Below are 22825 nucleotides of genomic sequence, written 5' to 3'. Positions count from 1 at the left end.
CAGAAGTTTATAATGCAGAGCCGTAAAAATAAAAAATCATATTTTTTCACAAAAATAATCTTTTCGCCCCCAATTTTTTATTTTCCCAAGGGTAAGAGAAGAAATTGGACCCCAAAAGTTGTTGTGCAATTTGTCCTGAGTACGCTGATACCCGATATGTGGGGGTGAATAACTGTTTGGGCGCATGGCAGAGCTTGGAAGGGAAGGAGCGCCTTTTGACTTTTCAAAGCAAAATTGACTGGAATTGAGATGGGACACCATGTCGCGTTTGGAGAGCCCCTGATGTGCCAAAACATTAAACCCCCCCACAAGTGACACCATTTTGGAAAGTAGACCCCCTAAGAAACTTATCTAGATGTGTTGTGAGAGCTTTGAACCCCCAAGTGTTTCACTACAGTTTATAACGCAGAGCCGTGAAAATAAAAAATAATTTTTTTTCCACAAAAATTATTTTTTAGCCCCCAGTTTTGTATTTTCCCAAGGGTAACAGGAGAAATTGGACCCCAAAAGTTGTCCAATTTGTTCTGAATACGCTGATACCCCATATGTTGGGGGGAACCACCGTTTGGGCGCATGGCAGAGCTCGGAAGGGAAGGAGCACCATTTGGAATGCAGACATAGATGGATTGGTCTGAAGGCGTCACGTTGTATTTGCAGAGCCCCTGATGTACCCAAACAGTAGAAACCCCCCACAAGTGACCCCATATTGGACACTAGACCTCCCAAGGAACTTATCTAGATGTGTTGTGAGAACTTTGAACCCCCAAGTGTTTCACTACAGTTTACAACGCAAAGCCATGAAAATAAAAAAACTTTTTTTTCCCACAAAAATGATTTTTAGCCCCCCAAATTTTTATTTTCCCAAGGGTAACAAGAGAACTTGGACCCCAAAAGTTGTTGTCCAATTTGTCCTGAGTACGCTGATACCCCATATGTTGGGGTAAACCCCTGTTTGGGCGCACGGGAGAGCTCGGAAGGGAAGGAGCACTGTTTTACTTTTTTAACGCAGAATTGGCTGGAATTGAGATCGGACGCCATGTCGCGTTTGGAGAGCCCCTGATGTGCCTGAACAGTGGAAACCCCCCAATTCTAACTGAAACCCTAATCCAAACACGCCCCTATCCCTAATCCCAACGGTAACCCTAACCACACCCCTAACCCTGACACATCCCTAACTCTAATCCCAACCCTAATCCCAACCGTAAATGTAATCCAAACCCTAACCCTATCTTTAGCCCCAACCCTAACCCTAACTTTAGCCCCAACACTAACTTTAGCTCCAACCCTAGCCCTAACCCTAACGGGAAAATGGAAATAAATACATTTTTTTTATTTTATTATTGTTCCCTAACTAAGGGTGTGATGAAGGGGGGTTTGATTTACTTTTATAGCGTTTTTTTATATCGGATTTTTATGATTGGCAACTGTCACACACTCAAAGACGCTTTTTATAGCAAAAACGTTTTTGCATCTCCACATTTTGAGACCTATAATTTTTCCATATTTTGGTCCACAGAGTCATGTGAGGTCTTGTTTTTTGCGGGACGAGTTGACGTTTTTATTGGTAACATTTTCGGGCACGTGACATTTTTTGATCGCTTTTTATTCTGATTTTTGTGAGGCAGAATGACCAAAAACCAGCTATTCATGAATTTTTTTTTTGGGGGGGGCGTTTATACCATTCCACGTTTGGTAAAATTGATAAAGCAGTTTTATTATTTGGGTCAGTACGATTACAGCGATATCTCATTTATATAATTTTTTTATGTTTTGGCGCTTTTATACGATAAAAACTTTTATAGAAAAAATAATTTTGGCATAGCTTTATTCTGAGGACTATAACTTTTTTATTTTTTCGCTGATGATGCTGTATGGCGGCTCGTTTTTTGCGGGACAAGCTGACGTTTTCAGCGGTACCATGGTTATTTATATCTGTCTTTTTGATCGCGTGTTATTCCACTTTTTGTTCGGCAGTATGATAATAAAGCGTTGTTTTTTGCCTCTTTTTTTTTTTACGGTGTTCACTGAAGGGGTTAACTAGTTGCACAGTTTTATAGGTCGGGTCATTACGGACGCGGCGATGCTAAATATGTGTACTTTTATTGTTTTTTTTTTTATTTATTTAGATAAAGAAATGTATTTATGGGAATTTTTTTTTTTTTTCCTTTATTTAGGATTTTTTTTTTTTTTTTCTCACACACGTGGACATATTTTTTTTTAAACTTTTTTACTTTGTCCCAGGGGGGGGACATCACAGATCGCTGATCTGACAGTTTGCACAGCACTCTGTCAGCTCAGCAATCTGACTTACAGCGCTGCAGGCTTACCAGCGCTTGCTCTGAGCAGGCGCTTGGTAAGCCACCTCTTTGCAGGACCCGGATGCAGCCCCGCGGCCATTTTGGATCCGGGGCCTGCAGGGAGAGGAGGTAAGAGACGCTCGGAGCAACGCGATCACATCGCGTTGCTCCGGGGGTCTCAGGGAAGCACGCAGGGAGCCCCCTCCCTGCGCGATGCTTCCCTATACCGCCGGAACACTGCGATCGTTTGATCGCAGTGTGCCGGGGGTTAATGTGCCGGGGCGGTCCGTGACCGCTCCTGGCACATAGTGCCGGATGTCAGCTGCGATAGCATCTTCCTGCTTGATTCATGTGGATGACGCGTCCCTTCGTCATCCACACAATCTTCTCAGCACAGCGCTTCTGTGCAGGCGCACTTCTCTGCCCTGTCAAGAGCAGAGCAAAGTACTGAAGTGCGCATGCGCGGGGGCTATTTGACCTTTCCTGGGACCTGAGCACTGCAGTATTTTACTCTGCCCTCAACAGAGCAGGAGTGCGGTGCCAAGGAGACGGGTCATCCACACGAAACAAGCAGGAGGACGGCATCGCAACAAGAAGGGGGGCGACGGACCAAGAGGAGCGACACCCATCGGACCGGACCGCCCCGCAGGTGAGTATAATACAAGTTATTTTTCTTCTCTTGCAGGTCGGGTTGGGGGCTTATATACTGCATCATAGAATGCTATATATCAACCCTGAAAGATGATGGCCGTATGTCTTATCAGGTTCCCTTTAACAAAGCAATTTTGACTTCATGGTATCTACATGGCATCTACATGGCGAGCAAGCCGTTTGTTCTGCTCTGAGATGGTGAAGGTGTGAGATCTGTCACTCACAGCCCTTTGGCTCTCGACCCCCCCCACTGTGTTCTGTTTTATAATCCCATGCCAAATAGGATACAAATGATTGACCTGGAATTATATCTCCAATATTCTTCAGAGTTAGTATCTGAAGTTAGAGAAAACCTTAAAAGAGTGGTCAGGCATCATTCACTATGATGAGCGAATATACTCGTTACTCGAGATTTCTCAGCACGCTCGGGGGTCCTCGGAGTATTTTTTAGTGCTCGGAGATTTAGTTTTTCTTGCCGCAGCTGAATGATTTACATCTGTTAGCCAGCATAAGTACATGTGGGGGTTGCCTGGTTGGTAGGGAATCCCCACATGTACTTAACAGATGTAAATCATTCAGCTGCGGCAAGAAAAACTAAATCTCCGAGCACTAAAACGTACTCTGAGGACCCCCGAGCATGCTGAGGAAATCTCGAGTAACGAGTATAGTCGCTGATCACTACTTACCAACATCCTTAGTCAGACAAAACCAATGTTATGCGCTCACACCCAACATGTCCTACATTCCATGTGGGATAAGACTTTGTGTGTTCTCTTCCCTAACTGGTAATATTCATTCCTTCTAACCCAGATGAAGAAGAATAGCCAAGTGTTCTCCACACAGTAGAGACCTTGCACCTAACTAGACAGACTGCTGGCAGCTCCTCTGCTACTGCCAACCAAGCCCAGAAGTACTGGCAGGGAGGCCAGTCCTGACACGCTGCAGGCCATGGTGGCCATACAGGCGGCTCATAGTACAGTCATGGACAAACATTTTGAGAATGAGACAAATATTAATTTTTCCAAACTCTACTGCTTCATTTTTTCTAATGGCAATTTGCATATACTCCTGAATGTCAGAGTGATCAGCTTAACAGCAATTACTGTACTTGCAAAGTCAATATTTGCCCAGAAAATGAACTTTAACCCCCAAAACACATTTCAACATCATTGCAGTCCTGCCTTGAAAGGAGCAGCTAACATTGTTTTAGTGATTGATCCATTAACACAGGTGTGGGTGTTGATGAGGACAGGGCTGGCGATCAATCAGTCATGATTAAGTAAGAATGACATCACTGGAAACTTTAAAAGGAGGCTGGTGCTTGGTATCATTGTTTCTCTTCAGTTAACCATGGTTATCTCTAAAGAAACACGTGCAGCCATCATTGCACTGCACAAAAATGGCCTAACAGGGAAGAGTATCGCAGCTACAAAGATTGCACCTCAGTCAACAATCTATTGCATCATCAAGAACTTCAAGGAGAGAGCTTCCATTGTTGTCAAAAAGGCTCCAGGGCGCCCAAGAAAGACCAGCAAGGGCCAGGACCGTATCTTAAAACTGTTTCAGCGGCGGGATCGGACTCCCAGCAGTGCCGAGCTTGCTCAGGAATGGCAGCAGGCTGGTGTGAGTGCTTCTGCACGCACTGTGAGGCGGAGACACTTTGAGCAAGGCCTGGTTTTAAGGAGGGCAGCAAAGAAGCCACTTCTCTCCAGAAAAAACATCAGGGACCGACTGATATTCTGCAAAAGGTACAGGGAGTGGACTGCTGAGGACTGGGGCAAAGTCATTTTCTCTGATGAATCCCCTTTTCGATTGTTTGGGACATCTGGAAAACAGCTTATTCGGAGAAGAAGAGGTGAGCGCTACCACCAGTCTTGTCTCATGCCAACTGTAAAGCATCCTGAAACCATTCATGTGTGGGGTTGCTTCTCAGCCAAGGGAATCGTCTCACTCACAGTCTTGCCTAAAAACACAGCCATGAATAAACAATGGTACCAGAATGTCCTCCAAGAGCAACTTCTCCCAACCGTCCAAGAGCAGTTTGGCGCCCAACAATGCCTTTTCCAGCATGATGAAGCACCTTGCCATAAAGCAAAGGTGATAACTAAATGGCTCATGGAACAAAACATAGAGATTTGGGGTCCATGGCCTGGAAACTCCCCAGATCTTAATCCCATTGAGAACTTGTGGTCAATCATCAAGAGACAGGTGGACAAACAAAAACCAACAAATTCTGGCAAAATGCAAGCATTGATTATGCAAGAATGGACTGCTATCAGTCAGGATTTGGTCCAGAAGTTGATCGAGAGCATGCCAGGGAGAATTGCAGAGGTCTTGAAGAAGAAGGGTCAACACTGCAAATATTGACTTGCTGCATTAACTCATTCTGTCAATATAACCTATTGGTACTCATAATATGATTGCAATTATATTTCTGTATGTGATATAAACATCAGACAAACACTAATAAAAACCAGGGCAGCAGATCATGTGAAAATATAATTTTGGTGTCATTCTCAAAACTTTTGGCCATGACTGTAGAATGGGAAATGTGCAGCCTGGAATTTGTCATGTTGGAAAATGGCTCCTAAGACAGTTTGGATTATTGGCCGTACCACTTGATCCACAACCAGATACTGGAATGTAGACGAGAGGGGTTCACTACCGTCCATTACGCCACCCCGGCTCATAATCCTGGGATCAGTGGGACATTCCCTTGTTGAGGGCCCTTCATGGCGTTGTCGTCTCCAGACCAACCTCCAGTTATCGCTGCATCTGAGATAAAAGCCAGACTCGCTGGAGAGACCTTCTTTCAAGCCTCCAATGCACCATGATCGGCTGTGAGAACAATGGCAAGCGGTAAATGATGAGGGAACGTTACGCCGCTCCTACTCCCGGAATTATGGGGAAGACTTTTAAGGATGGGAATCCAGACCCCTCTCCTCTTCATTCCAGGAACACGATCAGCTCAGCATTACAATGATTTGGCTGTGGGCGTCACACCGTATATTGCTTGTGCTATTGTGAGCAGCCCGTACGGCGTAGATGTGCTACCACGGCCTGCAGAGTCTCCGGACTTGTCTCCCATTGAGAACATGTGGGACATCCTTAGCAAAGGGGGCTGCCAGCAGCGGTTCTTGATGATTTGTGCCAAAGTGTATTCAGCATGGCAGACAGCTTCTCAGACCACTAGTAAATAAGGACCTCAGTGATGGCAGCGAGGCGTGGAAGTGCGCGGAGCTCTGCTCACACTCAGTACTAAGTCACCTGAGATGTTTGCTATCTCATCTGCAGATACTATCACCCGTCTAGCCATCCTGCAGTTTCCATAACTCCACATATATATATAATTGTAGAGGCTGCAGTAATGGCTGCCATACTACTGTCACCCTGCTTCTTCACCCGCTGGCCGGCAGACATTGCAGCTATTCCCCTCCCTTACTGTGACCAATGTGCAGCGTCTCAGACTGAGTATAAGGTCCACAGGGGCGTCAGTGCAGGGACACCTGCGGAGCGCATACACGCCAGGTGCGGCACTACAGGTACCACCGTGCCTCGCTGAGGCTCGCTCTCAGCTCGGCGTGCGCATGCCTGGCTCCGCCCCTCCAGCATGTCTTTTTTGTGTCCCGTCGTCACTGTTTACACCGTTACCAGGGAGACCGGCAGCCGGGACCCGCAGAGCGGCCACCGAACAGCGGCAGTGCAGTATGTGAGTACCGGGCTGTGCGGGGGGCGGGGAGGGACTCTGCTGTATGCTGGGCTTTGTGGTGTCCCGGCTGCAGCGCTCTCAGTGTCCTACCTGTCAGGTGTCTTCGCCGGGTGCACGGGACACTATGGACGTTGTGTATAATCTGCTGGGGAACGCCACAGAATGATCCCAATAATGGCAGCTCGGACTGGTTTTTCACCATAAGACCAATAAATTTCAGAGATTATTTGGTGCCAATACCAGTGTGTAAACGCCTGCTCCTGCCTGCCAGGCTGCCCGCCACTGCTGCCTGCCCGTCACTGCTGCCTGCCCGCCACTGCTGCCTGCCCGTCACTGCTGCCTGCCCGCCACTGCTGCCTGCCCGACACTGCTGCCTGCCTGACACTGCTGCCTGCCCGCCACTGCTGCCTGCCCGTCACTGCTGCCTGCCCGTCACTGCTGCCTGCCCAACCCTGCTGCCTGCCCGTCACTGCTGCCTGCCCGACACTGCTGCCTGCCCGTCACTGCTGCCTGCCCGACACTGCTGCCTGCCCGACACTGCTGCCTGCCCGACACTGCTGCCTGCCCGCCACTGCTGCCTGCCCGTCACTGCTGCCTGCCCAACCCTGCTGCCTGCCCGTCACTGCTGCCTGCCCGTCACTGCTGCCTGCCCAACCCTGCTGCCTGCCCGCCACTGCTGCCTGCCCGTCACTGCTGCCTGCCCGACACTGCTGCCTGCCCGCCACTGCTGCCTGCCCGTCACTGCTGCCTGCCCGCCACTGCTGCCTGCCCAACCCTGCTGCCTGCCCGTTACTGCTGCCTGCCCGCCACTGCTGCCTGCCCGTCACTGCTGCCTGCCCAACCCTGCTGCCTGCCCGTCACTGCTGCCTGCCTGACACTGCTGCACTGATCACCCACCTGTAGGGCGGCCGCTGGGGTGGATTCTTCTGTGTAGCCTGAATGTCCAATCACAGCACATTATAACTCAGTGGTTTAAAGGGATATTCCCATCCTGAGAAGTTCTCGCGTATCGGTACCTGTTGGAAGATGATAACTTGCTGATCAGTGGGGGTTCAGCCGCTGGGACCTCCACTGATCCTGGGAACAGGGCACTGCACAGGCCGGATGAGTGCACCACCGCTCCAGTCATTCTCAGTGATTTTTCTCATACATGAAAAAGAGACCGACGGTCATCAGTGTTTGGTCCATATGTCAGTTTTCACCATCAGTTTCATCAGTGTTTTTTGCGCATGAGATGTTTTCTCACACTTCTCCTATCACACAAATACGAAAATCAGACAGCACATAGATGGCATCCGAGTGCAGACAGATTCTTTCACTGACCATAGACTTGAATTGCGAGTTCGAATAGCGACTCAGATCAAAATCAGACATGTCTCCATGTTTTGGTTCCAACCTCTCGGTTCACAAAAATACACAGACTTGTGAGCAGCTCCACAGACAGACTATGAGGCCGGTGTCACACTAGCGAGTTTTACGGACGTATGAGCGCAGAAAATGCGTCAAGAAAATACGTATTGCACACGGCCCAATGATTCTCTATGGGGCAGCTCCTATCTGCCGTATATTACACATCCGTAATATACGGTATGTTACGGGCATAGAAAATCGCAGCATGCTACATTTGTCAGCATATTGCGCAAAAAATCTGCCAATAAAAATCTATGGGGGCGAGAAAATGACGGATTACACACGGACCAGCAGTGTGACTTGCGAGAAATACGCACCGGTGTTCTCTAGAAAAGGCAGTAATTCAGTGCAGTGTACAGTAAAATCACACTGACAGGTTAGAATAGAATAGGTAGAATAAATGTGTACACATAGAATAGGTATATATATATATAGTCAGTGAGATACATATATACATATATTTATATTTAATTCAGCGCTAGATAGCAGAAAAGCCAGTAATTCAATTGCCGGCTTTTGCTCTCTCCTTCACAAACCCGACAGGATATGAGACATGGTTTACATACAGTAAACCATCTCATATCCCTTCTTTTTTGCATATTCCTCTTTACTAATGTAACAAGTGTCTCTGTGTAAAAGTTGGGGTCTCTAGCTATTAAATTAAAGGGTTAAATCCAGGAAAAAATTGGCGTGGGCTCCTGTTGTGAATTTGCTTTTTGCTCCCTCTAGTGGTTACTAGTTTTTTGACTCTGGTTTTTCTGTCATTCCTTTTATCCGCACCTGGGTCGTTAGTTAGGGGTGTTGCTATATAAGCTCCCTGGACCTTCAGTTCTATGCCTGGCAACGTAGTTATCAGAGCTAGTCTGCTGTGCTCTTGTCTACTGATCCTGGTTCCAGTTATATCAGCTAAGTCTGCCTTTTGCTTTTTGCTATTTGTTTTGGTTTTGCATTTTTGTCCAGCTTGTTCCTAATCTATATCCTGACCTTTGCTGGAAGCTCTAGGGGGCTGGTGTTCTCCCCCCGGACCGTTAGACGGTTCGGGGGTTCTTGAATTTCCAGTGTGGATTTTGATAGGGTTTTTGTTGACCATATAAGTTACCTTTCTTTATTCTGCTATCAGTAAGCGGGCCTCTCTGTGCTAAACCTGGTTCATTTCTGTGTTTGTCATTTCCTCTTACCTCACCGTCATTATTTGTGGGGGGCTTCTATCCAGCTTTGGGGTCCCCTTCTCTGGAGGCAAGAAAGGTCTTTGTTTTCCTCTACTAGGGGTAGCTAGATTCTCCGGCTGGCGCGTGTCATCTAGAATCAACGTAGGAATGATCCCCGGCTACTTCTAGTGTTGGCGTTAGGAGTAGTTATATGGTCAACCCAGTTACCACTGCCCTATGAGCTGGATTTTTGTATTCTGCAGACTTCCACGTTCCTCTGAGACCCTCGCCATTGGGGTCATAACAGTTTGCCAGGCCAGTATTAAATGTTTAATGCATTGCAGAAGAGGGATTATAAGAAAGAAGATTCTGAGTTTTTTTTTTTTTTTCTTCTTCCCCTTTACCTCAGAGTGGCTATGCTTGCTGCAGACATGAATGTCCAGACCTTGATTACAAGTGTGGACCAGCTGGCTACTCGTGTGCAGGGCATACAAGACTATGTTATCAGAAATCCTAGGTCAGAACCTAAAATACCGATTCCTGAACTGTTTTCCGGAGACAGGTTTAAGTTTAGGAATTTCGTGAATAATTGTAAATTGTTTTTGTCCCTGAGACCCTGTTCATCTGGAGATTCTGCTCAGCAAGTAAAAATTGTTATTTCGTTCTTACGGGGCGACCCTCAGGATTGGGCTTTTTCGCTGGCGCCAGGAGATCCGGCATTGGCTGATCTTGATGCGTTTTTTCTGGCGCTCGGTTTACTTTATGAGGAACCCAATCTTGAGATTCAGGCAGAAAAGGCCTTGCTGGCTATGTCTCAGGGGCAGGACGAGGCTGAAGTGTATTGCCAAAAATTTCGGAAATGGTCCGTGCTGACACATTGGAACGAGTGTGCACTGGCCGCTAATTTTAGAAATGGCCTTTCTGAAGCCATTAAGAATGTTATGGTGGGTTTTCCCATTCCCACAGGTCTGAATGATACTATGGCACTGGCTATTCAAATTGACCGGCGGTTGCGGGAGCGCAAAACCGCAAATTCCCTCATGGTGTTGTCTGAACAGACACCTAATTCGGTGCAATGTGATAGAAAAACCGCAAATTCCCTCATGGTGTTGTCTGAACAGACACCTGATTTAATGCAATGTGATAGAATCCTGACTAGAAATGAGCGGAAAATTCATAGACGCCGGAATGGCTTGTGCTACTACTGTGGTGATTCTACACATGTTATCTCAGCATGCTCTAAACGTATAGCTAAGGTTGTTAGTCCTGTCACCGTTGGTAATTTGCAACCTAAATTTATTCTGTCTGTAACTTTGATTTGCTCACTGTCATCTTATCCTGTCATGGCGTTTGTAGATTCAGGTGCTGCCCTGAGTCTCATGGATCTCTCATTTGCTAAGCGCTGTGGTTTTACTCTTGAACCATTAGAAAATCCTATTCCTCTTAGGGGTATTGATGCTACACCATTGGCAGCAAATAAACCGCAGTATTGGACACAGGTTACCATGTGCATGACTCCTGAACACCGCGAGGTGATACGTTTCCTGGTTTTACATAAGATGCATGATTTGGTTGTTTTAGGGCTGCCATGGTTACAGACCCATAATCCAGTCCTGGACTGGAAGGCTATGTCAGTCTCAAGTTGGGGCTGTCGTGGTATTCATGGGGATTCCCTGCCTGTGTCTATTGCTTCTTCTACGCCTTCGGAAGTTCCGGAGTATTTGTCTGATTATCAGGATGTCTTCAGTGAGTCTGAGTCCAGTGCACTGCCTCCTCATAGGGACTGTGACTGTGCTATAGATTTGATCCCAGGCAGTAAGTTTCCTAAGGGAAGACTGTTTAATCTGTCGGTACCTGAACATACCGCTATGCGTTCATATATCAAGGAGTCTCTGGAGAAAGGACATATTCGTCCGTCTTCTTCCCCTCTTGGTGCGGGATTCTTTTTTGTGGCAAAAAAGGACGGATCTTTGAGACCTTGTATTGATTATCGGCTTTTAAATAAGATCACTGTCAAATTTCAGTATCCTTTACCGCTGTTGTCTGACTTGTTTGCCCGGATTAAGGGTGCCAAGTGGTTCACCAAGATAGACCTTCGTGGTGCGTACAACCTTGTGCGCATTAAGCAAGGTGATGAATGGAAAACCGCATTCAATACGCCCGAGGGTCATTTTGAGTACTTGGTGATGCCTTTTGGGCTCTCCAATGCGCCTTCAGTTTTTCAGTCCTTTATGCATGACATTTTCCGGAAGTATCTGGATAAATTTTTGATTGTTTATCTGGATGATATTCTGGTTTTTTCTGATAATTGGGATTCGCATGTGGAGCAGGTCAGGTTGGTCTTTAAAATTTTGCGTGAAAATTCTTTGTTTGTCAAGGGCTCAAAGTGTCTCTTTGGTGTACAGAAGGTTCCCTTTTTGGGGTTCATTTTTTCCCCTTCTGCTGTGGAGATGGACCCAGTCAAGGTCCGAGCTATTCTTGATTGGACTCAGCCCTCGTCAGTTAAGAGTCTTCAGAAGTTCTTGGGCTTCGCTAACTTCTACCGTCGTTTTATCGCTAATTTTTCTAGCATTGTGAAACCTTTGACGGATATGACCAAGAAGGGCTCCGATGTAGCTAACTGGGCTCCTGCTGCCGTGGAGGCTTTCCAGGAGTTGAAACGCCGGTTTACTTCGGCGCCTGTTTTGTGCCAGCCTGACATCTCACTTCCCTTTCAGGTTGAGGTGGATGCTTCGGAGATTGGGGCAGGGGCCGTTTTGTCGCAGAGAGGCCCTGGTTGCTCTGTTATGAAACCTTGTGCCTTTTTCTCTAGGAAGTTTTCGCCTGCCGAGCGAAATTATGATGTGGGCAATCGGGAGTTGTTGGCCATGAAATGGGCATTTGAGGAGTGGCGTCATTGGCTCGAGGGTGCTAAGCATCGTGTGGTGGTCTTGACTGATCACAAAAATCTGATGTATCTCGAGTCTGCTAAACGCCTTAATCCGAGACAGGCCCGCTGGTCATTGTTTTTCTCCCGCTTTGATTTTGTTGTCTCGTATTTACCAGGTTCAAAGAATGTGAAGGCCGATGCTCTTTCTAGGAGCTTTGTGCCTGATGCTCCTGGAGTCGCTGATCCTGTTGGTATTCTTAAAGATGGAGTTATCTTGTCAGCTATTTCTCCGGATCTGCGACGTGTGTTGCAGAGATTTCAGGCTGATAGGCCTGAGTCTTGTCCACCTGACAGACTGTTTGTCCCGGATAAGTGGACCAGCAGAGTCATTTCCGAGGTTCATTCCTCGGTGTTGGCAGGTCACCCGGGAATTTTTGGCACCAGAGATCTGGTGGCCAGGTCCTTTTGGTGGCCTTCCTTGTCAAGGGATGTGCGGTCATTTGTGCAGTCCTGTGGGACTTGTGCTCGAGCTAAGCCTTGCTGTTCTCGTGCCAGCGGTTTGCTCTTGCCCTTGCCTGTCCCGAAGAGACCTTGGACACATATCTCCATGGATTTCATTTCTGATCTTCCGCTATCTCAGGGCATGTCCGTTATCTGGGTGATATGTGATCGCTTCTCCAAGATGGTCCATTTGGTTCCTTTGCCTAAGCTGCCTTCCTCTTCCGATCTGGTTCCTGTGTTTTTCCAGAACGTGGTTCGTTTGCACGGCATCCCTGAGAATATTGTGTCAGACAGAGGATCCCAGTTCGTTTCCAGGTTCTGGCGATCCTTTTGTAGTAGGATGGGCATTGATTTGTCGTTTTCGTCTGCTTTCCATCCTCAGACTAATGGACAGACGGAGCGAACCAATCAGACTTTGGAGGCTTATTTGAGGTGTTTTGTCTCTGCTGATCAGGACGATTGGGTGACATTCTTGCCGTTGGCTGAGTTTGCCCTTAATAATCGGGCTAGTTCCGCCACCTTGGTTTCGCCTTTTTTCTGCAACTCTGGTTTCCATCCTCGCTTTTCTTCGGGTCATGTGGAGCCTTCTGACTGTCCTGGGGTGGATTCTGTGGTGGATAGGTTGCAGCAGATCTGGAATCATGTGGTGGACAACTTGAAGTTGTCACAGGAGAAGGCTCAGCGCTTTGCCAACCGCCGCCGCGGTGTGGGTCCCCGACTACGCGTTGGGGATTTGGTATGGCTTTCTTCCCGCTTTGTTCCTATGAAGGTCTCCTCTCCCAAATTTAAACCTCGTTTTATTGGGCCTTACAAGATATTGGAAATCCTTAATCCTGTATCTTTTCGTCTGGATCTTCCTGTGTCGTTTGCTATTCACAATGTATTTCATAGGTCCTTGTTGCGGCGGTACATTGTGCCTGTAGTTCCTTCTGCTGAGCCTCCTGCTCCGGTGTTGGTTGAGGGCGAGTTGGAGTACGTGGTGGAGAAGATCTTGGATTCTCGCCTCTCCAGGCGGAGGCTTCAGTACCTGGTCAAGTGGAAGGGCTATGGTCAGGAGGATAATTCCTGGGTGGTCGCCTCTGATGTTCATGCGGCCGATTTAGTTCGTGCCTTTCATGCCGCTCATCCTGATCGCCCTGGTGGTCGTGGTGAGGGTTCGGTGACCCCTCACTAAGGGGGGGGTACTGTTGTGAATTTGCTTTTTGCTCCCTCTAGTGGTTACTAGTTTTTTGACTCTGGTTTTTCTGTCATTCCTTTTATCCGCACCTGGGTCGTTAGTTAGGGGTGTTGCTATATAAGCTCCCTGGACCTTCAGTTCTATGCCTGGCAACGTAGTTATCAGAGCTAGTCTGCTGTGCTCTTGTCTACTGATCCTGGTTCCAGTTATATCAGCTAAGTCTGCCTTTTGCTTTTTGCTATTTGTTTTGGTTTTGCATTTTTGTCCAGCTTGTTCCTAATCTATATCCTGACCTTTGCTGGAAGCTCTAGGGGGCTGGTGTTCTCCCCCCGGACCGTTAGACGGTTCGGGGGTTCTTGAATTTCCAGTGTGGATTTTGATAGGGTTTTTGTTGACCATATAAGTTACCTTTCTTTATTCTGCTATCAGTAAGCGGGCCTCTCTGTGCTAAACCTGGTTCATTTCTGCGTTTGTCATTTCCTCTTACCTCACCGTCATTATTTGTGGGGGGCTTCTATCCAGCTTTGGGGTCCCCTTCTCTGGAGGCAAGAAAGGTCTTTGTTTTCCTCTACTAGGGGTAGCTAGATTCTCCGGCTGGCGCGTGTCATCTAGAATCAACGTAGGAATGATCCCCGGCTACTTCTAGTGTTGGCGTTAGGAGTAGTTATATGGTCAACCCAGTTACCACTGCCCTATGAGCTGGATTTTTGTATTCTGCAGACTTCCACGTTCCTCTGAGACCCTCGCCATTGGGGTCATAACAGGCTCCCGCGCAATTTTCTCCGCCAGAGTGGGAAATAGCCTAGAGAGGGACCATGGTTATAGGACCCCCCTGGCTAAAAACATCTGCCCCCAGCCACCCCAGAAAAGGCACATCTGGAAGATGCGCCTATTCTGGCACTTGGCCACTCTCTTCCCACTCCCGTGTAGCGGTGGGATATGGGGTAATGAAGGGTTAATGTCACCTTGCTATTGTAAGGTGACATTAAGCCAGGTTAATAATGGAGAGGCGTCAATTATGACACCTATCCATTATTAATCTAATAGTACGAAATGGTTAATAAAACACACACATTATTAACAAGTATTTTAATGAAATAAAGACACATGGTGTTTTAATATTTTGTTATACTCTTAATCCACCTGAAGACCCTTGTCACCTGAAATAAAGTAAAAAAAAAACAAACAACAATATTCCATACCTCCGTCGTTCAGTCTTGTCCCAAGATGTAAATCCATCTGAAGGGGTTAAATCATTTTACACCCAGGAGCTCTGCTAATGCAGCTGTGCTCCTGACTGTAAAACTTGGTGAATGAATGGAATTCAGGGGAATGTACTGTCGTTAACTCGAGTCGCGGTGATGCGCCCTCTGCTGGATGAACTCATATGAACTAGAGCGTGGGAAAATATTCAGAAAAGTTCGCAGGCTCGAGTTCATATGGTCTTTATTTAATTAAAATACTTTTTAATAATGTGTGTGTGTTTTATTAACCATTTCATACTATTGGATTAATAATGGATGGATAGGTGTCTTAATTGACACCTCTCCATTATTAACCTGGCTTAATGCCACCTTACAATAGCAAGGTGACATTAACCCTTCATTACCCCATATCCCACCACTACACGGGAGTGGGAAGAGAGAGGCTAAGTGCCAGAATAGGCCCATCTTACAGATGTGCCTTTTCTGGGGTGGCTGGGGGCAGATGTTTTTAGCCCGGGGGGGGCAATAACCATGGTCCCTCTCTAGGCTATTAATATCTGCCCTCAGTCACTGGCTTTCCCACTCTGGCGGAGAAAATTGCACGGGAGCCCACGCCAATTTTTTCCTGGATTTAACCCTTTAATTTAATAGCTAGAGACCCCAAACTTAACACACATAGACTTCTTACATTAGTAAAGAGGAATATGTAATAAAAGAAGGGATATGAGATGGTTTACTGTATGTAAACCATGTCTCATATCCTGTCGGGTTTGTGAAGGAGATAGGAAAAGCCGGCAATTGAATTACCAGCTTTTCTGCTATCTAGCGCTGTATTAAACATACATATATATATATATACTAGATTGTGGCCCGATTCTAACGCATCGGGTATTCTAGAATATGCATGTCCCCGTAGTATATGGACAATGATGATTCCGACTGTGCCCGTCGCTGATTGGTCGAGGCAACCTTTTTGACATCATCGTCGCCATGGCAACCATTATGACATCTACGTCGATACTGTGCCCGTCGCTGATTGGTCAGAGACGCGGGATTTCCATTATGACATCATCGTCGCCATGCTATGCCCGTCGCTGATTGGTCGAGGCCCAGGCGGCCTCGACCAATCAGCGAATGAATAAACGGGACAGACAGACAGAAAAACCCTTAGACAATTATATATATAGATATATATATATATATATGTGTGTGTCTCACTGACATATATACACTCACCGGCCACTTTATTAGGTACACCATGCTAGTAACGGGTTGGACCCCTTTTGCCTTCAGAACTGCCTCAATTCTTCGTGGCATAGATTCAACAAGGTGCTGGAAGCATTCCTCAGAGATTTTGGTCCATATTGACATGATGGCATCACACAGTTGCCGCAGATTTGTCGGCTGCACATCCCAAAGATGCTCCATACAAGGCAGGATGGATCCATGCTTTCATGTTGTTTACGCCAAATTCTGACCCTACCATCCGAATGTCGCAGCAGAAATCGAGACTCATCAGACCAAGCAACGTTTTTCCAATCTTCTACTGTCCAATTTCGATGAGCTTGTGCAAATTGTAGCCTCAGTTTCCTGTTCTTAGCTGAAAGGAGTGGTACCCGGTGTGGTCTTCTGCTGCTGTAGCCCATCTGCCTCAAAGTTCGATGCACTGTGCGTTCAGAGATGCTCTTAGGCCTACCTTGGTTGTAACGGGTGGCGATTTGAGTCACTGTTGCCTTTCTATCAGCTCGAACCAGTCTGCCCATTCTCCTCTGACCTCTGGCATCAACAAGGCATTTCCGCCCACAGAACTGCCGCTCACTGGATTTTTTTTCTTTTTCGGGCCATTCTCTGTAAACCCTAGAGATGGTTGTGCGTGAAAATCCCAGTAGATCAGCAGTTTCTGAAATACTCAGACCAGCCCTTCTGGCACCAACAACCATGCCATGTTCAAAGGCACTCAAATCACCTTTCTTCCCCATACTGATGCTCGGTTTGAACTGCAGGAGATTGTCTTGACCATGTCTACATGCCTAAATGCACTGAGTTGCCGCCATGTGATTGGCTGATTAGAAATTAAGTGTTAACAAGAAGTTGGACAGGTGTACTTAATAAAGTGGCCAGTGAGTGTATATATATATATATATATATATATATATATATATATATATATATATATATATATATATAGACTGTATGTATGTTTTTAAGAATATTTGAGCCGATGTATCCATGATATGTCCATTTTGCAAGCCTGCGCAAAAAAATCGCCGTATGCGCAAAAAAATCGCCGTACGGAAGCCATACGGATGACACATGGATAAATTTGTGCGTAAAAATCGCATCCTCGCATTGAATACAGAACAGTGTTTTGGGACAATTACTGCGTATTACGGCTGTAAAAAACAGACCGTATTTTCATACGCCTAGTGTGACGCCGGCCTAATACGTACGAGAGCTATCTGTGAAAAACTTGTATGCGAAAAACTGACGTCTTAATGAGCCTTTAGGCATCAGTAGATCCTTCCATTACTGTAAAAGAAGGCTTGGATTTCTAACCTGGCACCCTATGGATGATGTTCACCACTGTATGTGGTAGGTAGACTTCACATCACATCTGTTCTCCAGTATGTAATTTTTATTGTATGCACACTTCAACTGTGAGGGACAGAATCTAAGAATAATAACCAGAAAACTTAGACGTTTCCTGTGGTTCTTGACCAAGTTTGCACACACTGCAGCAGGGATTTTGGCCCACTCTTCCATACAGATCTTCTCCAAATCTTTCAGGCTTCGGGGCTGTCACTAGGCAACATTGAGTTTCAGCTCCCTCCAAAGATTTGCTATTGGGTTCAGGTCTGGAGACTGGCTAGGCCACTACAGGACCTTGAAATGCTTCTTATACGGACCTTAGTTGTCCGGTCTGTGTGTTTCGGGTCTTTGTCATGCTAGAAGACCCAGCCATGACCAATCTTCAATGCTCTTACTGAGGGAAGGAGGTTGTTGGCCAAAATCTCGCAATACATGACCCCATCCATCCTCTCTTCAATGTGGTGCAGTCATTCTATCCCCTTTGCAGAAAACATCCCCAAAGTATGATGTTTCCCCCAACATGCTTCACAGTTAGGATGGTGTTCGTAGGAATGTAATCATCCTTCTTGTACCTCCAAACACAGAGTGGATTTCATAGCAAAATGTTCTACTTTGGTCTCATCTGTCCACATGACCTTTTCCCATGCTCCCTCTGGATCATACAAATAGTCATTGGCGAACTTCAAACAGACCTGGACATGTGCTGGCGTGAGCAGGGTCTTCTTACGTGCCCTGCAGGATTTTCATCCATGACGGCGTAGTGTGTTACTAACGGTAATGTTTGAGACTGTAGTCCCAGCTCTTTTCAAGTCATTGACCAGGTCCTCCCATGTAGTTCTGAGCTGATTCCTGACCTATATCAGAATCATCCTTACTCCACTGAAGCGAGATCTTGCATGGAGCTCAGACTGAAGAAGACTGACAGCCATCTTGTGTTTCTTCCATTTTCTAATAATTGTGCCAACAGTTGATGCTTTCTCACCAAGCTGTTTGCCTATGGTCCTGTAGCCCATCCCAGCCTCGTACAGGTCTACAGTTTGTTCCCTGGTGTCCTTAGACAGCTCTTTGGTCTTGGCCATGTTGGAGAGTTTGGAGTGTGATTGAGTGTGTGGACAGGTGGAATCAGGGCCGGCGTCAGCACCCGGGCAAGTGCCGGGGCCCTGAGCAGGCAGGGGTCCCACTCGCCGTCGGGGACACTGGCGCGCTATAGTGACGGCCCCGCGAGTGGACCCCCCGTCTGCTCCGGGCCCCGGCATTGCGATACTTACCTCTCCCGGTTCCAGCGCTGCAGTGTCTTCCATCCTCTGACGTCACGTTCAGGTCAGAGGGCGCGATGACGTCACCAGTGCGCGCCCTCTGCCTGAGCAGTCGCAGCACAGAGAGCAGGAAGACGCCGACGGTGAGGAGTCCAGAGCAGAGCAGCGTCAAGCAACGAGAGGTGTGTATTTCATTTTTTTTTATATTTGGAGCAATATATGGGGACCATCAGAAGGGGCCCATATATGGAGCATTATATGGGGCTAATTCTATATGGAGTATCTTATGGGGCCAATAATATAGGGAGCATTATATGGGGCCAATTCAATATGGCGCAGTATATGGGGCCAATTACATATGGAACAGTATATGGGGCCAATAATATATGAAGCATCTCTTGGGACTAATTATATATGGAGCATTTTATATGGCCAATTATATATGGAGCATTATATGGGGCCCATATATGGAGCATCTTATGAAGCCAATTCTATAGGGAGCACTATGTGGGGCCAATTTAATATGGAGCATCTTATGTGGCCAATTCAATATGGACCAGTATATGGGGCCAATAATATATGAAGCATCTTATGGGACTAATTATATATGGAGCATTATATGGGACCCATTCTGTAAGGAGTATTATATGGGGCCAATTCTGTATGGAGCAATATATGGGACTCAGTATACTGTATGGGGCTGATCATATACTGTATGGAGCATTATATGAGGCCCGTTATATATGGAGCAATAGATGGGGCCCATCATATACTGTATGGAGAATTATATGTGGCTCACTATACTGTATGGAGCAATATATGCGACTCATTCTGTATGGAGTACTCTGTGGTGCCCATTATACTGTATGGAGCATTATATGTGGCTCATTATTCTGTATGGAGCATAATATTGGGCTCTTTATTCTGTTTGGAGCACTATATGGGGCTCATTATTCTGTATAGAGGACTATGTGGTGCCAATTATACTGTATGGAGCACTATATGGGGCCATTATACTGTATGGGGCTAATTATTCTGTATGGAGGACTATACTGTCCGGTTTCTGAGCTAATGTAGAATGCACAATAGATATCACTCATGTAATGTAAGTGAAATCTTTGGATTGTACTATACCTATATTTATCTGCCGTATCCGTGCATTATGAATTGTGGTATGTGTTAACGGGGCCCACCGGGACTCTTTCGTAGGGGAGAGAGAGAGGAGAGAGAGAGAGGAGAGAGAGAGAGAGAGAAAAAAAAAAATCCTTCATTGGGTTTCGTGTTTCGGCCGAAACCTGACTTTTCACGGTGGTCGGCCGATTTCACTCGACTCGACTTTTAAGACAGTCGGGTTTCACAAAACCCGACTCGACCCTAAAAAACTAAAGGTGAAAACCTGGAGCCGGCCCTGGGTGGAATTAATACAAGTAATGAGTGCAGAGTAGAAAGGCTTCTTAAAGAAAAACTAACAGGTCTGTGAGAGCCAGAATTCTTGCTGGTTGGTAGGTGATCAAATACTTATTTCATGCAATAAAATGCAATTTAATTACAGTATTTAAAAATTCTACAATGTGATTTTCTGGCTTTTGTTTTTAGATTTAGTCTCTCACAGTTGAAGTGTACAAATAGCAGTGTATCAAATACTTATTTCCCCATTGTATGCTGGGAAAGGCTCGCTGTCAGAGTCGGACTGGGGTGTCTGGGGCCCACAGGCGGAATTGACCCTAGGGGCCCACCTTACAGCTATATGCAAATAACTTAGCCATTATCCCCGATATAGTGGTACGTATACTGTAAAACACAGGCGGCTCCTGCACATCTACTGTGCGCCACTATAACTGGGATATACCATTACGGTAGTTTGCATTAAAGGTGTTCTTTGCTGAAAGCAAGTTATCACAGATGCACAAAAACAGCAATTCTGAATGTATATCTAATTGGAATAATCCAACAAATCCCACCAATATTTAGAGGAACAAAGCTATAGTAGGAATTAAAACATAACCTTTATTGTTATAAAAAGTAAAAAAATTAAACACCAAAAAACAAAAAAGTGTCACCTCAAACAAGTACCAAATGATACAGCCTGTATGGTAATGTACCAATGGATGGTACTGATAAATTGTAGTTGGAACAGTAGTTAAACATACAAAGTATGCTGTCCCAAACTTTCAAGATACCTATAATCTATAATAAAGGCACATAGAAGTGCACGAAATATTTTACCAGGTAATCTTGTTGTATAGGTATCAGCAGGTATCAAAAATAGATACTAGGCAGGCGGGATGAAAGCAAAATAGGATGAAAATCATATTGAATGTTTAAAACAGGAATGATCTCACCAATTGCCATAGACCAGGTAGGTGAAGCCCACGGTTCGCTGGAGCGGAGAATTCCATGGATCAGCGATGTCGGGAGACAATGCCCTGTCAATCCCTGAGGGGCTATCAACAAACCTACGTCCCAAGCTCCCGCCCTTACAAGGGCAGTCCACAGCTACCCCTGAGCAAAATCATGCCCTGCACTCTCCCTATTGAAGTGTCCCGACGCGTTTCCTTGCAGGCCTAATCATCAGGGGACTTGTCTGCCTGGGAGATAAAGTGCACGAGTGCTAAACATGAGGACAAAAGGACCTGCCACCCTCCTTACTATGCTGAAGAGAGTGGGAGGAATTGTAAGGTCCACATTATATGGTAGAATGGCGGACATCATTAGCCTATCGGATCTTAGACCCCCATCATGTGATCAGTGGGTATGGGTAAATGCTATGTGCGGCGATATTAGTGGTAGAGACCATTAATCGAGAAGGAGACAAAAGTCGAACAAACCCGCAGATTACTACAATCGAAATTACCTATAAGATAGCAGTAAACAGTGTAGCCGCAATGGTGCCGATGCAAAGATGTGAGAACGCGCCTTCCAATGCGTCGCACTGCGACTTTAATAAAAGTCTATGGAGAAAAAACGCATCCTGCAAGCACTTTTGCAGGATGCGTTTTTTCTCCAAAACGACGCATAGCGACGTGCAGTGCATGACGCTAGTGTGAAAGTAGCATAAGACGTCTTCCTCTATTGGTATTAGTGGTTGGTTCTTATCATGGTCCAGCTGGGTTAGGACCGTGTTTGTAGTGTTCCTGTCTCTCAGGGCATCATGTCCAATGCAGCAATGACTGCTAAAGTGTAACAACTGTGGGGGAAGACTCTTGTAGCAGTTGGAATCTCCCTGTGTCTAGCTGACCCTCTATTCAGCATAAGGCCTTGAGAACAGTGCCTTTTCAGGAAAGAAACAACAACCTGGGACAGCCTGGAAATGTCTGCTTCACACACTTTTCTTCATCCAAGCTGCCCAGGAGTCAGGGGATGGTGGATGACCCCACCTCCACGGCTAATCATGATACAGTTGTCTTCCCTGGTCATTCTGCAACAGTCCTATCCCTGACACAAACATCTGGTCTGAGGCGTTTCCTGGCAGGCAAATGCTTGTACTGGGACCGATCACTCGGGGTACTTCTGCTCAGGACGTTTCTCCACTTTCTCCACCTCCCCATCCCAAATGAGAGTCTGGGTACCGGCATCATCCTACGGTGTTGTGTAGTCTTTTTCTGTTCACGGAACATGGGTTTGGATGGCGGTGCTGGTACTGTTTCTCAAATTCTGCCTCCTCCCACTTTTCCACTTCTTTGCCGGTCACAGGACAGCTGACCCTCACTGCGTACCAGCCTTTGCGGCTCCAGACTTTAAAGAAATGGACTTTCTCACCTACATAGAGGCTATGTAGGTGATATGGCAGTGACTTTTTGCATGGCCCGGTTCTCGTACATCTATTCTCTGGTTCGCTGTTTTTTTAATAAAACCGATGCCTTTAATGTAGTTGACCTCCCTCGGTGCATTGTTCCTCAAACAAGGCTCACTTCGGGCCTGCGAGCCACTCCTGAACTTAGCGGTTATCATCCTTTCTTCCATGATCCCCTTGGATGTCGGCCTCACAGGGATTGGGAGGTCCTACCTTCCCT

At 46.4% G+C, this 22825-nt stretch overlaps 1 protein-coding gene across 5 annotated transcripts in view; it reads left to right on the top strand.

Moving 5' to 3' along the window:
• Positions 1-6532: 6532 nt before the first annotated feature.
• The window catches only part of NEK10 (NIMA related kinase 10), a 407343-nt gene continuing 391050 nt past the window's right edge, over positions 6533-22825 (top strand). For all 5 annotated transcript variants that reach the window (XM_077268950.1, XM_077268949.1, XM_077268946.1 and 2 more), the window contains exon 1: positions 6533-6657. The gene's annotated coding sequence lies outside the window, so the exon portion shown is untranslated. The remainder of the gene's footprint in view (positions 6658-22825) is intronic.

This window comes from Ranitomeya variabilis, chromosome 6, assembly GCF_051348905.1.
Source record: "Ranitomeya variabilis isolate aRanVar5 chromosome 6, aRanVar5.hap1, whole genome shotgun sequence".
NCBI classification, from domain to species: Eukaryota; Metazoa; Chordata; class Amphibia; order Anura; family Dendrobatidae; genus Ranitomeya; species Ranitomeya variabilis.
The sequence above is the reverse complement of the archived record's forward strand: the minus strand, read 5'-3'. Positions and strand labels throughout refer to the sequence as shown.